General features: G+C 47.8%; 1 long non-coding RNA gene across 8 annotated transcripts in view; it reads left to right on the forward strand.

Annotated features, from left to right (window-relative positions):
• The window catches only part of LOC125415053 (uncharacterized), a 207,092-nt gene that overhangs the window by 17,100 nt on the left and 167,062 nt on the right, over positions 1 to 22,930 (forward strand). For 7 of the 8 annotated variants that reach the window (XR_015735605.1, XR_007236504.3, XR_014997994.2 and 4 more), the window contains exon 2: positions 801 to 877. The exons of the other annotated variant lie outside the window; for it this stretch is intronic. This is a non-coding gene — a long non-coding RNA (uncharacterized LOC125415053). The remainder of the gene's footprint in view (positions 1 to 800; positions 878 to 22,930) is intronic. 8 annotated transcript variants of the gene reach the window in all.

Genomic DNA, 22,930 nt, shown 5'->3' on the forward strand with positions numbered 1-22,930 from the left:
TCACGAAGCAGACAGGGGTAAATACTGGTACTCAGTGCACTGTCTCCATTTTACTCAGTCCAAGACTTCAGTCCGTTGGACTGGTGCTGTCCTCACCCTGGGTTGACCTTCCCAATCTCCCATCCACGCTAGAGACTCCTTCATAGACCTTTTCAGAGGCCTGTCTCCTGGGCGATTCTCGATGTTGTCAAGGCGACGATCAATGTTAACTATCACACTAAATGAGATACAACAAGCCCCTCCTGACTTCAAGTATGTTCAACTGAGACTTTAAGGGAAATCATAGACCAAACAAACAACAGTTCTGAGCCAGAAGTTTGCAGCCTTTCAGGTGATGGTTGTCCCCTTAAGTTGGCCGAGTGCTCCTGATGGGCCATGATTCTGTCTGCATCCCCAGACAGCTTCAGCCAACAACCCTCCTGGTGGGTATGCCCTACTTTGGGGACTGTGTGCTTGAGTGTTACTCCGGTCCGGCACCTCTTGACACAGAATTAACATGTCTTCCTTTAGAGTTATTTACCTGGAGTCGAGCCACTCCTTCAGTTTTTTCCCACACTTCCAGCCATGTAGTGTAGCTGGGAAGGCCCCTACTTCCTACATTCTAGATAGCTCTGTTCATTTCTCTTCCGTCATCACCTCCTCAACCCATGCTGGGCTCTCTGTTTCTGCTGTGTGCGGTATCGGTTGCTGTGAGTTTCCCCGATGGCTCAGTGACCTTTCCCTTGCTGTCTGCTTAGCCACCTCGGATTTGGGATTTGACCTGCGGACCAGAATGATTGTCAATTCTCTTCCCCCGACAGGAAGAGATGACAGCAGGATCGCTTGAAGATGCAAACCAACCCCATGTCCTAAGGAAAACAGCCCTGTGCCATTTTATGTGAGTTTTTATCATCTGCCATTTTATGGAGCCTTTTATCATCTTCCTGTGAGTTGTAAGAGGAAATTGGACAGGGACAGGGAGGGAGCTTGACGCGCCTGCATCTGGAGGTATTTGCGATTGTCAGGGGGATAGTGAAGAGGAATCTGGACTGTTCCTGGAAGGTCCAGCCCTTGTCTTTGAGAAAGGTGGAGTGATAGAAAGGGCCAAGAGGAGGAAACTGTGTCATTAAGATAGTCACAAGTTGGGGGCTGCAGAGGTAGCTCAGCGGTGAAGAATGTTTGGCATGCTTGCAGAAGACCAAAGTTCTGTCTCCAACATCCACATCTGGCAGCTCAGAACTACCAGTAATCCCACCTTCGGTGGCATCCAACACCTTCTTCTGGCCTCTGCGCGCCTAGCGTACATTCGCACAGACATACAAGTACACAAGGATAAAAAGTAAAAATAGATCTCTGCCAAGATTACAATAATCTGTTGTTAATTAGTATTGCTAACAACTTGAATACAATGGCGTGTAGATGTTAGCCTTGTTTGCCAGCACTGTGGCGTTCTCACAAATGGTTGAGACTAGGATCCCTATGCAGTGGTGGAAGTCTTCAATCTGAGCTGTTTGGGAGGTGAGGAAAGAGAAGTTTGAGGCTAGCCTCAGCTACAGAGTAAGCACAAGGCCACGTTGGGTATCATAGCAAAAGTCTGCTGTCTGTTGCCCTCCCTCTTCACTCACTTCCCCTCTCTTCCTTTTGTTCCTTCTTCCTGTAGAGTACAATTCAATGACTTTAGGTACACTCATTGTACAACCGTCCCATCTAAATATTACTGTAGCCTTCTTCATTATCGGAAACTGAAACTCTCTATCTATTGAACACTCTCGCTTCCCCACCAGCCCTGAAAGCTGCTCTTCAGCTTTGTTCGAGTCTATGACTCTGACTGCTCTCCCACATCATCTCTGTGTCAATCACCATTTGTCTGTGACTGGCTTTGTTCACTTAGCTCAGTGTGCTCAGTGCTCAGTGTACCCTGTAGCGGATACCTCACATAGGTTCTTTGTGGAGACTGCCCAAGTATTTTGTGCGTATGGAGCACACTTATTTGCTCATCTGTTGATGTGTGTTTGGGTTGCTTCTGCCTTTCAAATATTGTGGATGATAGTGCCTTGAACATGGATGTGCATACATTGCTGTATTATATAAGAATTTTGTGATCAACTATTAGGGGAGTTATATTGTTTTCGATGATGATTACACCATGCTACATTCCCACTGCCAATACACACGAGTTTCCTTGTTTCCATGCTAGGTACTTTTCATTTATTCATTCTTTCACTAATAGCCATCCTAATAAGTATGACCAGTGTCTTTATTCATTTATAGTTTTGAGACTGGGCCTCACTATGTAACCCAGGCTGGTGCCTGCCATTGCCGTCCTCCTACCCCAGCATCCCGAGTGCTGAGATTATAGGTGGAAACTGTAATCTCACTGTGGTTTGGATTTGTATTTTTCTAATGACCTCTGAATATCTTTTTCTATGTCCGTTGGGTACCAGAATAGCTTCTGAGAAACTTTTCTTGCTGCTGTGGTTGTTGTGTCATACAAGTTTTTTGGTGGCAGTTCCTTCCCAGACACATGATTCTTGATAGTTCCATTCCATTTTGTGGGTCACCCTTCCACTCTCTTGAGGGTATCCCACAGTGCAAAATCATTTCTGTCTTTTTTGCTTCTTTCCAGGACATCGTCCATCCTAAACTGGTCTCATATTTACTATGTAACCAAGGACAACCATGGACTTCCGATCCTCTTGCCTCTTCCTCTAAGTGCTGAGACAATCGGTACACGTCATCTTTCCTGGTTTTATATGGTGCTGAGGGCTTTGGGAATGCTAAATAGGCATGTGAGCTATATCCTCAGTCCTTCATTTCTAGTTTTGATAATCTTGCTCACCTTTGGTTGATTTTGATGTTAGGAACCTAGTTAAGGCCATCTATCTAATTTAGGGTCAGGGTCTAAGTCTTGATCATTTATGTTATCCTCAAAGGTTTTAGCCTCCTGTCTTTAATGTCAGGCATTCCCACTAAACTAAGTACTAAGTAGCTGTTCAGTCCAGACTGGCCTTGAATTTAACTCTCCTGGCTTCCGCCCACTTGATTGTTGGTGTGGGCTACCAAACCTAGATTGGCCTGTGCATCTTGTCCATCCTCCAAGCACCTCTTTACTGGATGCTGTTAGTTCATTTTACATATTTCCAGGAGAGATGTGATTTGAGCAGCTGTTACCCTGAACACCTACTCTGCCTGTGAAATTATCAGCCGAAGGCCTTTCCAGGGTTGTGCTGGAGTCCTTGGATTCACAGATTCTCTAAGTTGGAAGGAATTTTTTTTGACTCAGGTGTTTGTCCTCATACATAACCTACAGGAACACCCCCGGTGAGATGGTTTAGACTACAACTCTCTGATTGAGAGCCACAGAGCCTCTTGTATTTATTGTATGTTATTGCCTGTGTCTCGGTATCTATCACTAAACTGAAGATAAAATTAGGTCCTTTTGGTTTTAGGGTGTTTTGTTTCTTTGTTTTTTTAAGATAGGATTTTTTTTGTTGTTGTTGTTGTTGTTTTACAGCCTTGACTGTCCTGGGCCCTTTGTAGACCAGGCTGGCCTTGAAGTCACAGAGATCCCCGCCCCTTGCCTCTGCCAACTGAGTGCTGGATTAAAGGCCTGCACCACCGCACACTGCTAGTTTTAGATTTAAATGAGGTGGAGCCCTTGTGACAGGTCGAGTACTCCCTGCTGGTGTCTGAAGATCTTTTTCAGATTCCCTTTATAAAGACCTAAAGACCTGAGGTTCAGAGTAGGGGCAGTGGATCTTAGAGGCCTGACCCTGGCAGTTTCTCCTCAACGTAGGCTCAAGATGGCGGCGGATTCCCAGTCCATCTGGACTCTGCTCTCTGCTGACCTGGGTGACACTTTTCCCTCCTCCAAGCTTCCCATTTTCTGATAGTTGTCTCCCTCCTCCACCCCACCCTCCAGTAAGATTACTTTGCTGACTGAGCTCTGAGCTTGGCTCACTCCCTTCAGGGTAACAGATCAATTAAGAAACAGATGCCTACTTGTACCCTAATGGAGTTGCTCCAGGAATCCCTACCCTTTCCCCTATCTCCTTTATTGGCCCTGTGCTACCACCTGCCTGACATTCCACACTGGGGGCCCCAATTACCACCCACCTATCTTCCAGAGAGGGACCCAGTTTGTCCCTCCAGGGATTTAATCATCAGGTCTGGAGCCTGGATTTCTTACACCTGGGGTCCCGCCTGGAGATCTGCATCTTGGAGATGGTTAGAGACAGCCAGATGTCGGTAATTGTCCGCATGTGTTTAAAGCCAGAGAGCATCATGGGTGAGGTGCTGACTCCGGTTCACTCAGGCTTACTCCAGGTGTTCCTAAAATCCCTTCAAATTTCAGATATAGTTGCTTGTCTTTTACAGGCTCACTTTGCCCATCAGTGCAACTAGGAAATGAAGATGAACCTTGCAGTGAGCTGCATGAGATTCCAAGCCCTTGGCACTTGGCTGTTGCCACCCAGAACCGAAATGTTCAATGATCACTGGCCATTGTCACCCTTCTTGTCTCTGCTTACTGGGTCCGTGCTGGTGGTAAAGAGAATTTACTATGTCTTTGATGGATAAGGAAGTACATTCAAAACTTAAAGCCCTGCAAATCCCACTCTTTAACTTCCGGTTTCCCCTTCTTCGCCCGGGAGTCCAGTTCCAGGAAGTCGAGATTTGTGGGTAGAGTGAGACCAAACACTTACTTCTCCTTTGCCCTCTATGTCCTCACTGTCAGCTCCAGTCAGTGTGCTCATAAGGGGACTTGGCTGTTGGAAGGTTCTGCTCTTAGCCCTTCATTGAATCTGTAGGTTCATCCTTATAGCCGTTAAAACGGGTTGGTGTTGATTCCCGCCTTCCCCATTCTAAAGGTAGGGAAATGGAGGCAGGGTAGCTAGATAACATCCCAGCATGAGACGGAAATCACCAGTGGCGCCAGAGCCCGCATTTACAGCCAGGTGCCTCTTGTTAGAGCTTCTGGGCCTGCACTGGTCTGCTCTTCCGCCTAGAGGCCATCACCACCTCTATCTCTGGGGCTCTAGTGCTTAGTCGCCAGGCCAGCGCAGAGGACCTCTGGGCATCGGAGTCTTTATCAGGGTGCCTGCGGCAGGTGTGCTGTGCAATCAAGGAGGCCTCTTGGAGGTGAGCCGAGGACCTGGAGACTCAATTGGAAGACTGCAGATCCTATCAGGCATCCTCTGGCAGCTCCCGGTGCCTGTTCTTCATTATTGTGGAGAGACACTGGATGATCATAGTGCAAAAGGCAGAGCTTGTTTGGAATTTGCGACTATTGGTCTTTTATAGAGGTGGCCCTGTTTCGGTGGCTCCGACGGATTCTGCTCTCCTCCATTTCAGATTCCGGGGCACGGGTCTACCTTTAGAAGGGAAGTGCAGGTGAACCACTCATACCCAACTTTGTCCTGGTCCGTAATGACAAACAGATGCCTTTTTGCTGGTTGGGACTTTAGGTAGAGGGAGTGGACTGGCGGGAGGCTCATTCCGGTAACTCCTGTAGGCCATGGACAAGGGAAACTTTTATGCCACACTTCTGATAGCAAAATTACATCCTTCTGTCCTCACACACGCAGTGGAGTTTCAGTGGAAAGCTGCTTACAAGAGCAAAGCCTCGAACAAGTTTTCATTAAGGAATATTTGTAATCTTGGCCTAGAAATCCCAGGCTGCACTTAGACACCACAGCCCTAGCTCCCTAGGACTCGAGCCTACGACTAAGACCAAATTGTGACCAACTAGGACTGTGCAGAGTTGCATGGACCTTCTTCACATGACAGGCTTCACACTAACCTCACAGAACTGCACCCTGGTGAATTTTGAGTATCCCGGTCATTGTCCAGTGCCCTGCCCTATTGCCAGGCTTGATACACTGATAAAGCATTCTTCCTGTTCTCGTGGAAGGATTAATTAACTCACCCACCCCCTGCCAGCCACCCTTCCTTTCTACCCTGGTGGGGATGACTGCTCCCCTACAAGTCCCGCTGCTGAGATCGTCAATCAGGCTTTTTAAGGATAAGCAGCCCACCCAGCTGTGAGGAGTAGAAGCTTCCAGATGTTCCACTGCTGGGCAGCAGAAAAAGGTACTTGATGGAGTCTCCTGGGAAACTGCTCTACAAGATGGGCAATTAAGTTTCAGTGGTTTGCCAGTCTTTCCCAGGGGGCCTAGCTCTTGGATCTCCCTGCAGGCAAGGAGGCAATATTTCAAATAGAGGCTTCTTGGAGACCTTGAAGAAGCATAGTCCGTGCTATTCTGAAGGGGCTGGGCAAATGTTAGGTCTGATGGTTTCAGCCATTGATGCAGGTTGACTTGAACCCGACAGTAGACAGACCATGTTCACTGTCATGCCAGTCCAGAGATACAAGGACCAGGGAAGTTGGGTTAGTTTAACCGTAGCTAGAATTGTGCTGCCCAACAAGGTAAAGCACAGTCTTGTGTGGCTATGGATGATCTAAGATGTTTCCTAGCTTAGGTCTGGATTGGACAATGCTATGCATATAAACTAACTATATTTTGTAGACTTAGAAAAAGATAGATGGGCGGTGGTGGTGCATGCCTTTAATCTCAGCACTCAAAAGGCAAAGACAGGCGGATCTCTGTGAGTTCGAGGCCAGTCTGGTCTACAAGAGTTAGTTCCAGGACAGGCACCAAAGCTACAAAGAAACCCTGTCTTGAAAAACAGAAAAACAAAAAAACAAAGAGAGAGAGAGAGAGAGAGAGAGAGAGAGAGACGGTTGCCTTGATTTGTTTTTCATATTGATTACATATTGAAATGAGATGTCAGTGTGTTCCGGCAAAAGTGAAATATATTGATACTGTGGATTTCACCTGCATATTTATTGATATTTTTAGTGTGACCGTTAGAACAAATTTAAATTACATATGTGGCGTGCATTATCTTTTCACTGGATACTGACAAGCAAATCGGATACCCACACAAATGTCAGTTTTGCTGACTATACCCTGCACAACCCTATCTAGCCGACCTCGCCAGGTTCACATCAAACTGCCTGGGTTTGAGTCGCGGCTCTGACGGTATTCAGGTGTGGTATTGGTTCCGATGTTTCCATTTCATTTGCCCATCTGCAAAGTTAGGACGGCACTAGTCCCGGCTGCATAGACTTAGGCAGGCTAAGTGGCGCAGTTCATGTGAAGTACTTAGAGTTGGGCCAGCCTGTGAGCTCAGTGGGTCTTAACTGTCATGGCTGTGCCGGTTGACTTAGAACCTGAAGACCCCTGGGTGGGAAGATCTAATATATGGGAATCAATGTAGTGGCAAGTGAGGGAGCTCACACGCAGAGTACTAGCTCTTGGGAGGTGGAGGCTGGAAGAGTAGGAGTTCAAAACCAGTGACAGGCACATTGTAAGTGCAGAGCTCGGCGGGGCGCCAAGAGAAACTGTCTTCAGCAAGGAAACAAAACTCAAACAGCAAAGCATATGCAGTGTCTTCTCCAGGGATGATGGCTGTTAGACGGAGGAATGCTGAGCCTCTCGGGCCAAGTAGGGAATTTGGATAACATCTTCAGGGTTCGTTTGGGTGGTGTCTGGCCTACTCTCCTATCGCCACGCCGTGTGCCAGGAACCTTTGATTTACTTAATAATGGCCCTGAAGTAGAACCACGGTGTTGCAATTTGGATGTGCCACAGATAGCTGGGAAGTGTTTATTTTTAGAACAAAGGTGAAAAGACAATGGCACCCTTTGGTCGCTAAGATCTGGTGTGGTTCGTGTTGCTCTCCCATCAGGCCCTTATCATGCAGTACGAATGTAAACGTGGCACGCACCGTCTGAGATGTCATGTATGCACCGGGGTGTGTGTGGATCCCTGGAGACTTGCTTGCTCGTTTCATTAGGGTTTCCTCATCTCGTTCTCGTTTTTTCAGAGTTCCCGCTGCTTGCCTGTGGACCTGCCCCAGTATGCAGAGATTCTAGGGTTTGCTTCCTTGTTCTATCTATTCTGCCAGGCCAGGGTGGCTTTTCTCTTTTGTTTGTGTTTTGCTTTTCAAGACAGGGTTTCCCTGTATAGCTTTGTTTGTTCTTAGCTGTCCTAAACTTGCTCTATAGACCAGGCCTGCCTCTGCCTCCTAAGCGCTGGGCTTAAAGATGGTATGTCCTCACCACACAGCTAGAATGCCTTCTTGATGGCTCCTCCATCCCTCTCTGGTGTCATTCCAATTTTTGTTTTGAAGAATCATAATCTGAAAACAGAAGACAAAATGAGCAAATTCTTCAGTCCATGTCATATCTTACATGTTGCTTGTTTTATCCAGGGTTGGGTCATTGGAATTTTTTTGTTTATTTTGTCTTTCCAAATAATGCTTATATTTACGGCGTCTTTTTTTTTTTAAATCTTGTCTTGTTTTTGGTAGAAACACGGGAAATCTTAAAAGAAAGAAAAGAATGACTTTAGACACATTTCGCTGCATTTTGTGTTTTTGAGCATATTTCCTGTGAGCTCGCTCACACCGAAAGTGACCGGTTGTCTTGGGTGGTTCTCCTAGTGCAATGTGTAGAGCTTCTGGTGCCCTTCGAATACAATGCAATGTTGCACCAAGCTTCTCCAGCAGCACCTTGGGTAGCCCCGGCTGCTCACAATCTCCTGATACCCTCCTGTTTCGGCTGCCTTAGGGCTAGAATGACAAGCATGGGTCACCCTGTCCAGCTGGGTCACCCTGTCCAGCTCTGGGTTTAGACATTTTGGAGGCTCCCATATGCTCTGCCCTGTTGTTTCTGTGGCACTCAGTGCAGAATATCAGCGTTTCTTCCCTCACAGAGTTGCCTCCGGCATGGGGGAGGGAACTTGGGTCTGCCTGAGATGAAGCTGATGACTCTTTGGAGCTGGCCACTGCTTCTCTCTAACATTTGGTATTTTGAGAGTAGTTCCGTGGAGCCAGAGAAGTTTTCTATCCTAAGTTAGTGGTGCTGAGTGGAAAGACCCCTGGCCCGGACCCGATGCGTCTCCAAGTGAATTTCGGAAAGCCGCTTAGCTTCTGGCAGCCTTGTTTGCTCACGGGGAGAAAAGGAGGTGACACCATTTCCTTCAGGATGACTGGGTGAGGGGAAGGTGAGACCGTGCACATCTGAGTTCCGGGTTGGGTTCTACCATAAAATTCGATTTCAAATGTGTTCATAGACACAGTAGCACAGGTTATAGACGCCAAGCCAAAGAAAAAGTTAGATTTTCTGACCCTTTCTAAAGGGTCAGTCGGTTTCCCATTAGTGTAACAAAACACCAGAAACAGTCTACTTGAGAAAGAGAAACAACTTAATAGCTTGGCACAGTGGTGTGAACCTGTACAGGGTCGCTCTGGAGATTGAGGCAGGAGGACTGTGCTTTTGAGGCTCCTCTCAGCTGTGTAATGAGACTTTTATTTTTAAAAGAAAGACATGGTGGGGAGGGGTGGTTGGTAAACAGGATTATTTCTTCAAGTGAATCCCTCCTTTCAAGAGCTTGCTGCTCCCTAGGAGAAAACCTCTGAGTAGGCCCCGCCCACTATCTAATGGTTACCCTGCCTCATAGTAATGCCTTCCTGGGTTGTGTGGAGCTGAGGACCCAGGCCCTTTGGAGGGTAGTCCACATGCAAAGCGCCTACTAGTATTTCCTGCAGCTTCCCGGCCTCTGGCGTGAAGATTAACGTCAAGTGGTTTGCAGCTCTTCTCCCGCTGTGCCCGCCCCTGAAAATGATGAGGGCCGGAGAGGTGCACCCAGGTTCCCTCGGGCCGCTCCTTCTAGCGAAGTGACCTGGGGCTAATTGCTTTGCTGAGACTTAGAGAAAACAAAAGTTTTCTGTGAAACACGTATTACTACAGCTCCTGACTCCTGGTGAGTGCATGTGTTGATCAGGATGCTGCCTGTGGCTTGTGTGGCCCAGTGCCCAGCCCTGGAGACTCTTGAAGGAGGTCAGTCACCTCCCATGGACCCAGAAGCCTCTATTTCCCGTTACTGAGTCCACCTGGGCTGCATTTGAACTTCTCAAGCTGCCTCGGGCCTGGCGTCTGGCTGGATATTTTTCTCATAGTTAGGAATCGTCCAAAGTTGGAAGGGACCCATCCAGGCTTGTCATTAGACAGACGACAAAGTGAGAGTCCTGATAGGGGCGGGGGGGACTGTTTTGGAAGCTCTTAATCGTTCCCATGTGTATGTGAAGGATAAGCACACACACATGGACATGCGCACACGCACAAATTTATACCCAAACATGCATCCATACATGTACACGGTAATCTGGAAGGATGTACGGAGGTGATTGTGAGCATGGTTGCTTGTAGTAGGAGACTTCAGAGACAGCAAGGATATTTCTGCTCTACTGTGTAACTTTGCATGTCTTTCTCCTGTTGGAAAATATTGCCACTTGTATTTTTTTTTTAGTTTTTCAGTGTGAGGAAATATACCTTTTTTAGGGGTGTGGGGATGGGGGGGTCTCACATAGCCAGCCCATGCTGACCTGTGTAGCCAAGGATGCTTCTGTCTCCACCTCCTTCATGCTGAAATAAAAGGCAGGTACCACATCCCTGGGTTTGTGCATTTCTGGGCATCAAATCCAGGGCCTAGTGCATGCCTAGCAAGCCCTGTACTGCACTCCATTCCCAGACATGGGACACGAGTTTTTAGAAGTTCACCAGGTAATAAAGATCTTAGGATAACATCTTACCTAATTCAGGCTTTTATGGAAGTCCCAAGAATTAAAAAAAAAAAATGTATCTATTCTACAACTGTCTCTCTGAACCCAGGTCACCTGGCTCCTTGGTCTGAAGGCTTGGTAGCACTTACTTACACAGTCTTTGACCCTTTGCTGACTGCTCGTCTTCTCCGCAGAGCCTGCCAGCCTACACTGCAGTCCTTTGGTATTGCTGGACGGCCTGAGTTCCGACCTCCTCCCAAGCCCGTCTCCCTTGCATGGCAATCGTGCTTAAGCAAGCTGCGCAGTGTGCTCCCTTTCCTCCGTGGAACCCACGTCTGTTCCAAAAATCCAGGGCTTCTCTGCCAGCACGCCAGCGCCCAGCTGCTTCCAGAGGCCCCATGCGGTATTGGAAGCTCCTTGGAAACATTTCCCTGTTTCATTCTGGCACCTAACATAAACCCCCACCTTAACCTCTGACACTGAATCTCAGGGCCCATTTGAGTTCAATCCTTGGTGGCCCCTTCAGGGACAGGAACAGAAAGCCTGAGCCCCCTACCCCCTTCCTTCCTCCTGAAGGCCTTTGATCTTCATCTTGGCACAAAGCTCCATCCCTCTCCCACATCCCCAGCTCCATTGTTGCATTTGGTAGGCCAGGCTGTTAGGGACCAGTTACTGCGCTGTGGAAGCCATCTAGTTCAATAGCGAGCAATATTTCACTGCCCAATAGCCAATTCAGGAAGCATAAATGGGTTTATGGGCTCCTTTTCCAGGTCTCCATTTAACATGGAAAGGCCGTATTGATCCGCAGTGGGGGATGGGATGGAGCGGCGGGTTCCAGCCTTTCTCGGCCGAGACCCTCCCTGTTGTACTGAAGGCCGTTTTGAAGCCTGCTCATTCTTTTCATGCTCAAAGAGAACCGAGGCACAGTGTGGCGACAACGTTTGAGGGACTCTGCAAAGCTCAAGAGAGTCTTGTCTGAGAATAACAATGGTGAAGAGAACAAGAGTAAGCGAGGGTTATGGCCGCAATCACGGACAGGAGCTGCTGCAGTAAAGTGGGGTCCTCTGCCACCTGGGCTGGGGAGCCTGGAGGCCTCTCTTTCCTCCTCCTCATGGCGCCAGCCCTGGTGGTGGTTGTGGTTCGACTTGGCCAGAAGTCTATTTTGAAATCGAAACGAGAAAGCAGACAAGCCTCGCTTTTATAATTGCATCAGAAAGCTTGCGTTTATCCTCTGCGCAGCGGTTTGAGAGCCCAGACAGGCCAAGTTTTCCTTTAGACAAGGGCATGTGGACGGACACTCATGCATGCGCACAGAGAGAGAATGACTACACTCATCTGGGTAGAACTGGCAAACCAGCGATGGGGTGATGTGTCCCGCACCCTGTGCTTTACCCGTGCTCTCGTGGCCAGTTCTGTGATCCTTGGAAATGAAAAACAAACCGAGAAGATGGGCTGTTTATTCCTGTTAAAAATAATGGCCTACCAGACAACGTTCCAGGATCTGCACCTCAATCAGCTTAAGGCTTTTGGATCTTCTGCCCAGAATGCCGCTTCGCAAGTGGAACTTGTTAACACTGGAGCCAAGTATAATAATAATGAGTCAGGTCCGGACTACAAAGGGCTCTGTGATGAGCAGAAAATAATTATTGCACATTGCAGATAATAAAAACCTTTAATAGATACTTAGAAATAGATGCATATACATATATATTTTAATGGGTGGTCTCAACAACCCCAAAAAACACATATTACCACTGCAGAGTCCAGCCTCCATTGCCTGGAGGTTGTTCAGAAAGGATTGGAAGCCTGTTGGAGGAACTCCCTGGTAAGTGGTACTTCCCAGACACCTATCCGCACAGGAGCTGCCAGAGGTCTTGGAAGCTCGCAGGCTTCCAGGCGCTACCTCACAAGACTTCTCACTCTGCATCTGGTCTCCTAAGAGAGTGGCTTCTCACCCAGCATAGACCTGGTTTTCTTGGAGCTGAATGAGGTCTGTATCTCAGCTCACCATTTACCAGCTTTGAGAACGTGAGAAGGGCTAGCTCCTCTCCTGCCCCTATCTGTAACCTGAGAGCGAGAATGCTGCCTTAGCTGGGCTAGGACTGGACCTCAGCATCTAAGAGGTACCGTAGCATCTTAGGGCTGCCACCTCCAATGGCCCCACACTGGTCAGTGATGCTCAGTGGCAGATACTTTTCTTTTCCACAGCAGTAGACCCCACTCTAACTAATTGCATAGGGACTCCATTTTCTGAATATGACCATAGCCTAAATTCTGTTTACATAAGGAAATTAATGGGACTGGCCTCATTAACCCCCCCCCCCCAATTCGGCTTATCTTTTGGGTTTTCCCCCCTGTGAAATAATCCTGACCTTCCTGGAACTCACTCTGTAGAACAGGTTGGCTTCGAACTCACAGAGATCCGCCTGTCTCTGCCTCCTCCGTGCTGGGATTAAAGGTGTGAGATACCACCTGCGATTTGGCCTCGAGCTCGTATCTTCCTACCCCAGCTTCCTGAGTTCTGAGATTACCGACAGGTATTCCTAAACCTGGCCTGTTTCTTCTTATGGTTTTATTTCTTTATGGTTTAGATTGTGAGCCTAGTAGAGAGAGCTACTGGATGACATCTGTGTTCCCAAGGAGCGGGGTAGGATGCACTCCACACTGGCCATCTCCCTGCGCTCAGTGCAGACATCACTAGTCGATCATGACCTCCTTTGCCTTCGACTCTGGGCCCAACCCCGGGATTGCATTTTAGGAAGCCCGCAAGCCAGTTGATGTGAATGCTATAACTGGCATTCTAGCTGCAGGGTGAAGTAGGTCCCTGGAACGTGATCTGGGCTCAGCAAGGGATATCCGGAATGATCCAGACATGTGTAGTCCCTGAAAACAGAGTGAGGGCCTCTTCACTGTAGTCAGTCTTGATTTGACTTACACTTGAATGAGGTGAATAGAGTCCCTAGATCAGCTAGACTAAGTCTAGGGCGGTTTGATATTCATGGAGTTAGCGGAGAGTGTTTGGGGTATAAAAATATGGCACACCCCTTTAATCCCAGCACTCAGGAGGCAGCGGCAGGTAGAGCTCTGAGTTTGAGGCCAGCCTGGTCTGCAGAGTGAGCTTCAGGACAACCAGAGCTACACGGAGAAACAAACAACCCAGGAAGAACAACTGTAGCAAACAGCTGCTGACCAGAACCTGTCAGGAGGTGCAGAGCAACAACCGAGTTGCCCCCTTCATCTTTTTGTCTGCTGTGGGCCAAGCTCTTGGCCTTCCTGGGTTGGGATGATGGCTGCTCCTTTAGCAGGGAGTGACAGGGAGTGGTTGCAGCCTTTAGGGAAGGTGCAGGCCGGACCAGCAGCCTGCTTAAGTGGCCTTTGCACACGAAATCCTGCTATCGCAGGCGCCCAAGGGCATGGATGAGCCAGCTCAGGTAAGGGCTGATTTACTGAGATTGTGCCTTCGGTTTTGCTCAACCAGCAAAGCCTTCCATCATCCTCTCTGCCTCCCTCGACCCTGCCCTGGGGATCTTCAGAAGTTGCCTGCTTTTCTCTTGTGGAATGTGACAGGCTCCAGGGGCAAGCCAGCTGCTCCTACCTCTGCTGTTCACTCCAGCCCAGTGATGAAGTAATATCAATTCCCCTCTTCTTCCTCCCTCTTCTTCCTTTGTCTCGTTAGAGCTCAAATCCAAAGCCTTCGACAGGCTAGACAGTGCTTTACTGCTGAGCTTATGCCCCAGGCTCGGATGTTTCAGGTTCAGCACGGTCCTTCCCATCTTAACCGCGGCCTGACAGGCCCCAGTGCAGGAAGTGGCGTGGATCCTGCAGACATACCCTTTTCTAGAAGCTACCTTGCAGCGCTCTCTCTTCATTTTGACTGGGCCTGGCCCTGGGCGGATGTGAAGCCTTACCTGGGGGACAGACCTGGGTGTTAGTAATGCCGGTAGTCACCCCGTCCAATGATTCTCAAATGAAGTGGCCAGCGCTGTGAGCTGGAGGGCTCATGCAACCTCAAAGACTTAGTCCTTGGGTGAGAGGACTGGTCGCCTACAAGCCTATGGGTGACCATGGAACCCAAGAACCTCTTACTTCACTGCAAGTGTGGTCTAGAATATTCTCCCTCCAAATAAGCCCCCCCCTCCGCCTCCACCCCGCCCAGGTGCAACTCCCTACATGGAATACTTCCACTGTGGCCTCCTCACGATGTAACCACTCGAAAATTGCTAAGAGGCCCCTTCCAGTCTCTTCAAACTATCTGTTTCCTTGGAGTACAATTCAGTGATTGACCCTTGCCTAGCTTGTGTAAGGCCTGGGACTCTATCTCAAGAACTGGAAAAACAAAACAAAACAAAACTCCGGGTATGAGTTTTATCCTTAGCACTAAAAAAGAAACGATTCCTGAAACCGGCAAAGCTAAGCCCTCTCCAGAAGTCTTCTTGCCAGCTCTCCACTCTTGAAATGCAGAGCTGAGCGGCCCTGTGGGTCTCCAGTCTCATGTCATTGTCCCTTTTCTTGTTACTCAGCACTTTGGACTTTGGTTAGCTCACCTGACCTTTTCTACCTATCCAGGACCTTTGCCCTTACTGTTCACTCCTAAGAACACTCTTCCCCTCTCGCTCTGTAGAAGGCTAACTTTTTCCCTTCCTCTTCCTTATCTTCTTCCTCCTAGAGGAATTATTACCTCCTCCTCATCCCCCATAGGCCTATTCACTAACTTCCATCATTTTCGGTTACCCGATGCTGTTGATTTCAAACCTGTATCCCGGACAATATGACAGCTCTAACCAGTGAAAAGAGTAAGCCTGTGCAGGTTACTTTACCTCTTGTTTTGAATGGGATTCCTCCCCACAAGGCTGAAAGCTGACTGTCTCTCCTTCTCTAAGGTGCGGGGTGGGCATTTACGGGGTGGTTTGTAAATCACTGAAGGAGTGGAGCTTGAAAGGGCCCCACGTTAGTGAACATAGCTTCTCTCAGCCAGAAGTAAGGCCTTCTGAGGGCCGGTTGCTAGCTGAGCAAATGCCAGGACTCTTTGGGATCTTGCGCCCTTTCACCACCAACAGACAGCCCTGCTTCCCTCCGGCCATCATCCTCACCTGCCGGCTGCACAGGGAACGCCTGGGCTTCTGGGTGGGGGCAGCAAGTGAGCACCAAGAAGCCTCAGGCTGTCTTCCAGCTGGGCCTGAGATTCGCAGCTTGCTTCCTCACCAGCTGCTCACAGGCGTGCTTGATCTCCCGCCCCACCTCCTTTTTTTGCTTCTGTTTTTTTTTCTTTCTGAGACAAAGTCCAGGTGGGCCTCGACGGCATGGCGATTCTTCTGCCTCAGCTTCCTAACTGGTGGAATTGCAAGTGTGGGCTAGAATGCTTTAGTAAAATGAGTTTTGATCTTTAAAGGGGAAAAGAAAGTCTTCAGAATAGACCTCGGCTGCTGCTGTCACTTATTCGGGGACTTGAGTTTTCTTCTCTTGCTGGGAACTGAACCTACATTCTCATGTATGCTAATCGTGAGTTCTACTGAGCTCTTTAAAACTGCTTTGAAGTTTTCTGGGTCTTTTGATATTTTGGAGCGGTTGTGATACAGTGTATATTGTCCCCTAATGATTCCTGGGCTCTCTACACCAATTCCTATTTTATTATTTCTTTAAACAATTATTTTAGTTTAAAGAGAAGGGAAATCCAGCCCTGGTGGAACATAACTGTAACCCCAGAACTTGAAAGGCAAAGGTGACAGGAGGATTGCCATGAGTTTAAGGCCATCCTGGACCACGGTGTGAGACTCTGTCTCCAAAAGCCAAAAACAAAGGAAAGATAAGGGGAGGAAGGAAGGGGGGAAAGGACATGAGGGGGAGGGAGGGAGGGAGGGAGGGAGGGAGAGAGAGAGAGAGAGAGAGAGGAGAGAATGATTGTGAACGTGAGCTTTCACTAAGACCTTGAGTATCAAGTCGAAGATCTTTCTTCCTCGTTTTCTTTTCTTTCCTTCCTTCCTTCCTTCCTTCCTTCCTTCCTTCCTTCCTTCCTTCCTTCCTTCCTTCTTTCTTTCTTTCTTTCTTTCTTTCTTTCTTTCTTTCTTTCAGGTGAGGTCACATGTAGCCCAGGTTAGCTCACATAGCCAAGAATGACTTTGAATTTCTGATCCTTTTCCCTGCAGCCAAACCTTTCCCTGGCTTCCTTTCCTTTTCGCTGGTCTCTTCTGGGCTGATCCTGAGGTGGGAGGCTGAATCCAGTCAGAGGAGGATGTCGTCGCAGGCCATTGTTGGGATTCTCACTGTGTCCGAGCACTCATTCCTGACCTGCCGTGAGCCTTCTTGGCTCTGCTTTGTGCTGGGTTGTCAACATGTGATGTGATGCGGTTCTAAAGGGCTCTCAGTGTGTATGGAGACAGTACATGCACAGGCGTTCTTTAGGAATTTTGTGCAAACTCTGGTTGCCTTTTCCAAAGCACTCGTCTGGGGAGGCTGAGCAGGCTAGCAACACTGTGATTCTGGCATGCGTCCTCCGAAGGCCCGTCACTGGGGACTACGGGGAGGTAAAGTGATTGGTCCAGCCGATGACACATGGAACAAAGCCATGCTGTGAGCCCGATGACAGTGATAAAGGTAGCTTCTACTTTCTGCTTTCCCTGCATCATGTGCTAGGTTCTGCTTTCTGTCAGCTAAGTCATCTTAAAGTCATCCTATCCATCTAGCTGTGCTCCATTCTAAATATTATCATTCCATTCTACAGATGGAAAAAAAAAAAAAAAACCAAAACACCAAACCCATCCAGCCCAGAGAGACTGAGTAACTCGGCCTGGGGTGGCCAAGTTAATAAAAGGCAGAACTGGGATTCAAACCCAGATAGTGAGACCGGCAGAGAGTTCAAGGAAGCACTCAGATCAGACACAGCTGTGGGTGACTCAGGTTTCTCAGGAATCCGTTAAGGAGGGCTTAGTGATAGATGAAGGTTTAGTAGAGGATACAGGGAGTAGTGGAGCTAGAACTGGGAGGAAAGATTGCTTTTGGGGTTGAAATGAGGATGAACCAGTTGTTGTCACATGAAAGGAGGACCCTCCCCCCAAATCTCACTTTGTCCTCTGATCTCCTGCTGATGCTTCCCAGTACACGATAGCCCACTGCATTCTTCCTGGTCTCAGAGACAGTTAGTCAATGGCATTTGGAAAGGATGGCCTAGATGTAGTGGTTCTCGGCCTTGCTAATGCTGCAAACCCCTTAATACAGTTCCTCGTGCTGTGGTGATTCCCCTCCCCTGCAACCATAACATTATTTTAATTAGTACTTCATAACTGTAATTTTGCTACTGTTATGAATCCTGGTGTAAATATCTGATACTCAACCCCCTGTGAAAGGGTCAGGTTATTCAACCCCGAATGGGTCCACTACCCACAGGTTCAGAACCACTGTGAGGAGGGTTCCTGGGTTGTAGAGGAGTAAACAGGATGGTGGGAAGGGCAAGGATGAGCCAGAGAAAGAAGAGGGTCACTCTACATATGACCTTGGGCTGAATGTGGAAGAAGTTCCTGGGTGTAGGTTGGGACTCTGTTGTCTCCCTCCTTTCTGTGGGATGGGAACCTGGCCAAGAGATCCCACTTTGGAGGAGGCTACTTGAGGCCAACTGCCTAGATGAGCCCCTACCGGGCCTGCCTTTATATGCCTGCAGGCCTGTAACTGGCAGGGAAGAGAAAGGAGCTGTCTGTCTCCAGGGAGGATATTCTGGAAGGCTCGACCATCAGACCTCATTGTAATGCATGTTTTAAGTTTTATAAATCACTGTTGGAGTGGAAAACATTTGCAGGCTGACCCCCGTGAGGAGCAAATCCTACCCACAGCTCAGAGAGCCTCAAAACAGTGCAGAATGCTAGGAGATGAGACAGGGGCGTGGCTGTCCACGCAGGATGCAGGTAGGCAGGACCAGCCCAAGCCAGGGACACTGAGGCTCCCGGAGCTTTAAGACTGTTTTAACAGAAGGGTCCCGCAGGGTGTGGTTGGTGCACGCCTTTAATCCCAGCACTCGGGAGGAAGAGGCTGGCAGAGCACTGTGATTTTGAGGCAGCCAGCCTGGTTTACCAGGACACCTAGGACTAGGACTGTTAAACAGAGAAACTCTGTCTGAAAAAAAAGGGGGAGGGGGTGGTCCCTTAATGATCCTTAAAACCTAAGATGCTTCTACCTAGAGAAAGACAAATTGAAATAACTGCTTTTTCCCACTGAGACTACACTATACACAAGTCAGTAATGGACTCTTTTGCAATCCATGGGACAGTAGACCCTCTGATGCATACCAGGCTGAGGGAATGTGAACTGGAATATGGTGCTTTTTCCCCCCTGTCCATATTACAAAAGCATGCATCCTTTGGCCTTTGAATTTCCCACTGGTACCCTGAGCTATTTCCCCAGCAGATGTACCTGTAGACATCTGTACCAAATGACCTGTGCCCAAGCTGATTCCTGCTTACATTTTCACAGTGGCAGAAGATGGGGAGCAATTTTGTGAATGAAAGATCGATTCAGGAAACAATGACACATAGTCCAGCTGACTAGACGTGGGAAGGAAAGAGGCGTCCCCGTGTGTGCATGCACAGGCGGATCCGGGGATGATACTGTTGAGACCCAAGCAAAGTGCAAGATCACACCATTGTTTGCCTGAGTAGAGGGGTGGGGGGAACGGACAAACACACATTTGCCCAAACTCCTTAGCCACTAATGTAAGTGACGGTCTTTGTAGTCTATGGTTATGGGGATGTCAGAGGCTTCAAGACTGGATAGAGTTTGTGGAGACATACTCACAGGTCATGTGCAGCCCTTACTTGTCACAGCCTGCCAAGGACCTCTTAAACAAATTCTGTGAGAAGTACACCTACAAAGTGTTTGGCCTAGGCCAGCAAGGTGGCTCAGTGGGCAGACTCCTCCTTCATCCGTGTAGTGACCTGAGCTCCATGTCTGAGTCTTCATAGACAGAAGGAAAGAATTAATGCTACAGAGTTGTCCTCTAACCCCTACTTACATGCTGAGGCACATGTGTCCCCACCCACACGCATGAACATAGACACGCAATCACTAGTAATGAATAAAAATGCTGGGCCAGCACTCATCCCAACCGTCCCGATGAAAGCCCTACCTAGGGCTGTAGTGGAAGGAAGGGGACCAACTGCCCTGTGGTACAGCAGTGTGGAAAGGACCTTTGGATGCCGAAGGGGAGAGAATGTCAGGTCCGGGGACAAGTAAACTTGTCACCCAGGGTGTAGGTGCGGGTGTGGGCGATAGGACAGGTCCCAGGGGTCCCGGTGTGTGATGAGAAGCTACTGGGAAGGTGGCAGAGAGTCTCATTCCTTGTTGGTGGTAGCTGAGATCAGAGCTGAGGAGATGGGGTCTATCTGGGGAGGGAACAAGAAACAAAAATAGGATGTTTGGAAGAGCAGGTGTTACTAACTTTCGGGTCTGCTGATGTACGGCAGTGCCACGGAAAGCCTGCAGCCAAGGTTTTTTCGTTATTTTCCCCCCCTCAAACCTCTGAGGACCTTTCTCTGCTCTGGATCCCCAGAGTGGGCTGGGGTGTTCGCGAACAGTGTAGGAAGAACTACTGTCCCCTTCCCCCAAGTCTTCCCAGCTTGCTGTTGTTGAGGCTGAAATGGAACTTGGAGCCAGCTGCCTTCAGAACAAGGTGTTCCCAGGAGGTGGAAGGACTGGTTTGTAATCAGATTAAAGCTGGATCCCTCAGAAACCTCTAGGTCCCCTGTCAGTCAGCTGCCATTATACTGGCTCTGCCATTATACTGGCTCTGCCATCGAGGTGAAAGGGGCTGGAAGAAGAAACAAGGACTTAGGAAGAAGGAAGGGAGATTGTGTATGTGTAGGGTGGGATACAGTCCCCCGAATGGATACCTGAGCAAGGGCTGTGAGGGATGGCAGCTAGGAATCAAGATCAAAGCTAGAGTCTAGCTGACTTTGCCAGTACCCAAGCAAGCGCTGACTTCTAAAAGCAGACAGTGCTGTTGGTATGGGAAAGAAACCCTTGTCGTCTCTGTGGCCTTCCTAATCCAGCATCACAAACTTTTGCTCTTGGCTTGTCTGTCCTTGCGCTTTTCGTTATGGTGCCACTAACCTTGGTTCAGAAGCCCTGGAAAAGATGGCTAATGATAAAAAATAACCAAGCACCCTCATGGTGGCTCACAACGATCTGGAACTCCAGGGGAAACTAACTCCTCTCTGGCCTCCTCAGGCACCAGGCAAAACACACACACAAATCAGGTAAATCAACAAGCAAACAAGAGAATGAATAAATACATTTAAACTGGGCATGGTGACAAATAAATAAATAATAATAACTGATATTTTTACAGCACAGAGTTCTGTGGTTTGATGCGAATGCACAGCAACTGTGTGGACCTGAGTGTCAGCTTAACGGATGTTTTCACGTACTGGGTTTGGTTTTGTGATGGGATCGCTCTGTGTTGCCTATGTTTAGAACTCGTGGTCTCCAGTGATCCTCTTGCCTCTGTTGGAGCACAGGTATGTTTGTGCCTGGATTTGTCTTCGCAGACAGGAAGAATGAGACACATTTTCAAGATTTTTTTTTCAATGTTTATTTCTGTGTATGTGCACATGTACGCAATGCCTTGGGAGGCCAGCAGGGGGCATCACACCCGCTGGCGCTGGAGTTAAAGGTGGTTGTGAACTGCCACATGTGGATGCTGGGAACTGAACTCTGGTTTTAATCACTGAGCCATCTCTCCAGCCTCCAAGGAGAGACTTTACTTGATTTCTGTGATGCACATGGTGATTTTCAGAGCACAGAATTAGTGCATGCATGGTTTTATACAATACAAGACGGCTATGAGTATTCGCTCCCTTAGATTCATTTAAATTTATTTACTTACTATCTATTTGTTTATCTTTTGTATTTATGTATGGGAGTGAGTGCCAGGGCACACATGTGGAAGAGTACCACTCTGGGGAATCGCTTCTCTCTGTCTACCATGTTGGTTTTGGTGTCTTTAGGCTCTACGGCAAGTGCCTTTACACAATGAATTATGTGGTCAGCTTTTGCCAAAGAAACTTTCATGCAATCCCAGATATACAGGTAGCAAAATAAGTATATGAGGCAAAGATTTATTGATAAGCCTAAAGAAATCAATTTTAGAGCAGTTCCTTGGTGTGCTTGTGATTTTATCATATATTGAAGTTGGAACTTTCATAGAATGTATTTGTTTATTGTTTATAAAGTATGGCGGCTGTGTGTTTGGTCCTGCAGAACATAACATCTTTAATGTTTTGCAGTTGTTGCTAATATTTTGCTTCACATAAAGACACAGCAGAAAATGATAAAAGTATTTATTTATTTCCTTATTTTTTTCAAGAAAGGGATTCTCTGGGTAGGCCTGGCTGTCCTGAAACTCACTCTGTAAACCACACAGGCCTTGAATGCATAGATTCACCTGCACCTGCCAGGGATTAAAGGCGTGAGCCCTGGGATTAAAAGTGTGCACTACTACCTCCCAGATGTATAAGTATTTTTAAAGCCACTGTAGAAGTTGCTGGAAATACCGTTTTGTGTTCATCCCAAACTTGTAATTCCTTTGAAGTGTATATGAATGTGAATGTGTGTGTGGTGTAGGCAGGGGATAGGGAGAATAATCTAGGGGGATTTGGGAGGGGAAAGAATATGATCAAAATATATTGTTTTTTTTTAGATTTATTTTATTTATTACATACACAGTGTTCTGCCTGCATCTGTACTTGCATAACAGAAGATCTCATTATAGATGGTTGTGAGCTACCATGTGGGTGCTGGGAATTGAACTCAGGACCTCTGGAAGTATTCTTAACCCTTGAGCCATCTCTCAGCCCAAAACATATCGTTTTAAAAAAACAAAGCAAAACTTAAGACTGCAACTCAAACTGCAGTTTCCAAAACTGTCCATTTTAACCCAAGGCATGGAAAGATAAATGAATTTGATACTTTTATGTTGGTGACTGATGATAGAAGAAACTGTATCTGTTTCCGATATTTTAACTACTGTGTTTCTAAAAGAATAGAAAGTTTTGTATGTTTAGTAAAACACTGTACTTTTTAACAGGGATTAGTCCCGAGTCTGAGGTCAGGTACTTCAGGTATGTTCACGGATGCTGAATGGAGTGACAAAATGTGTGGGCCAAAGTGCAAGTGTGTTCAGGCTGCCCCGAAGTCATGTGATGCACCCTGGCTGAGCCCTGCCAGAAACGCTTGGAGTCTTCCTGCATTTGTTTTGAAGTAAGTGTTGGCTCTCGCACATTCAAACCCCTTTGGCTTTTGACCACCGTTTTGTATCCGCCTTTGGTTCTATGATCTCTCA

The sequence above is a fragment of the Myodes glareolus genome, chromosome 19, assembly GCF_982192425.1.
Source record: "Myodes glareolus chromosome 19, mMyoGla1.1, whole genome shotgun sequence".
Classification (NCBI taxonomy): domain Eukaryota; kingdom Metazoa; phylum Chordata; class Mammalia; order Rodentia; family Cricetidae; genus Myodes; species Myodes glareolus.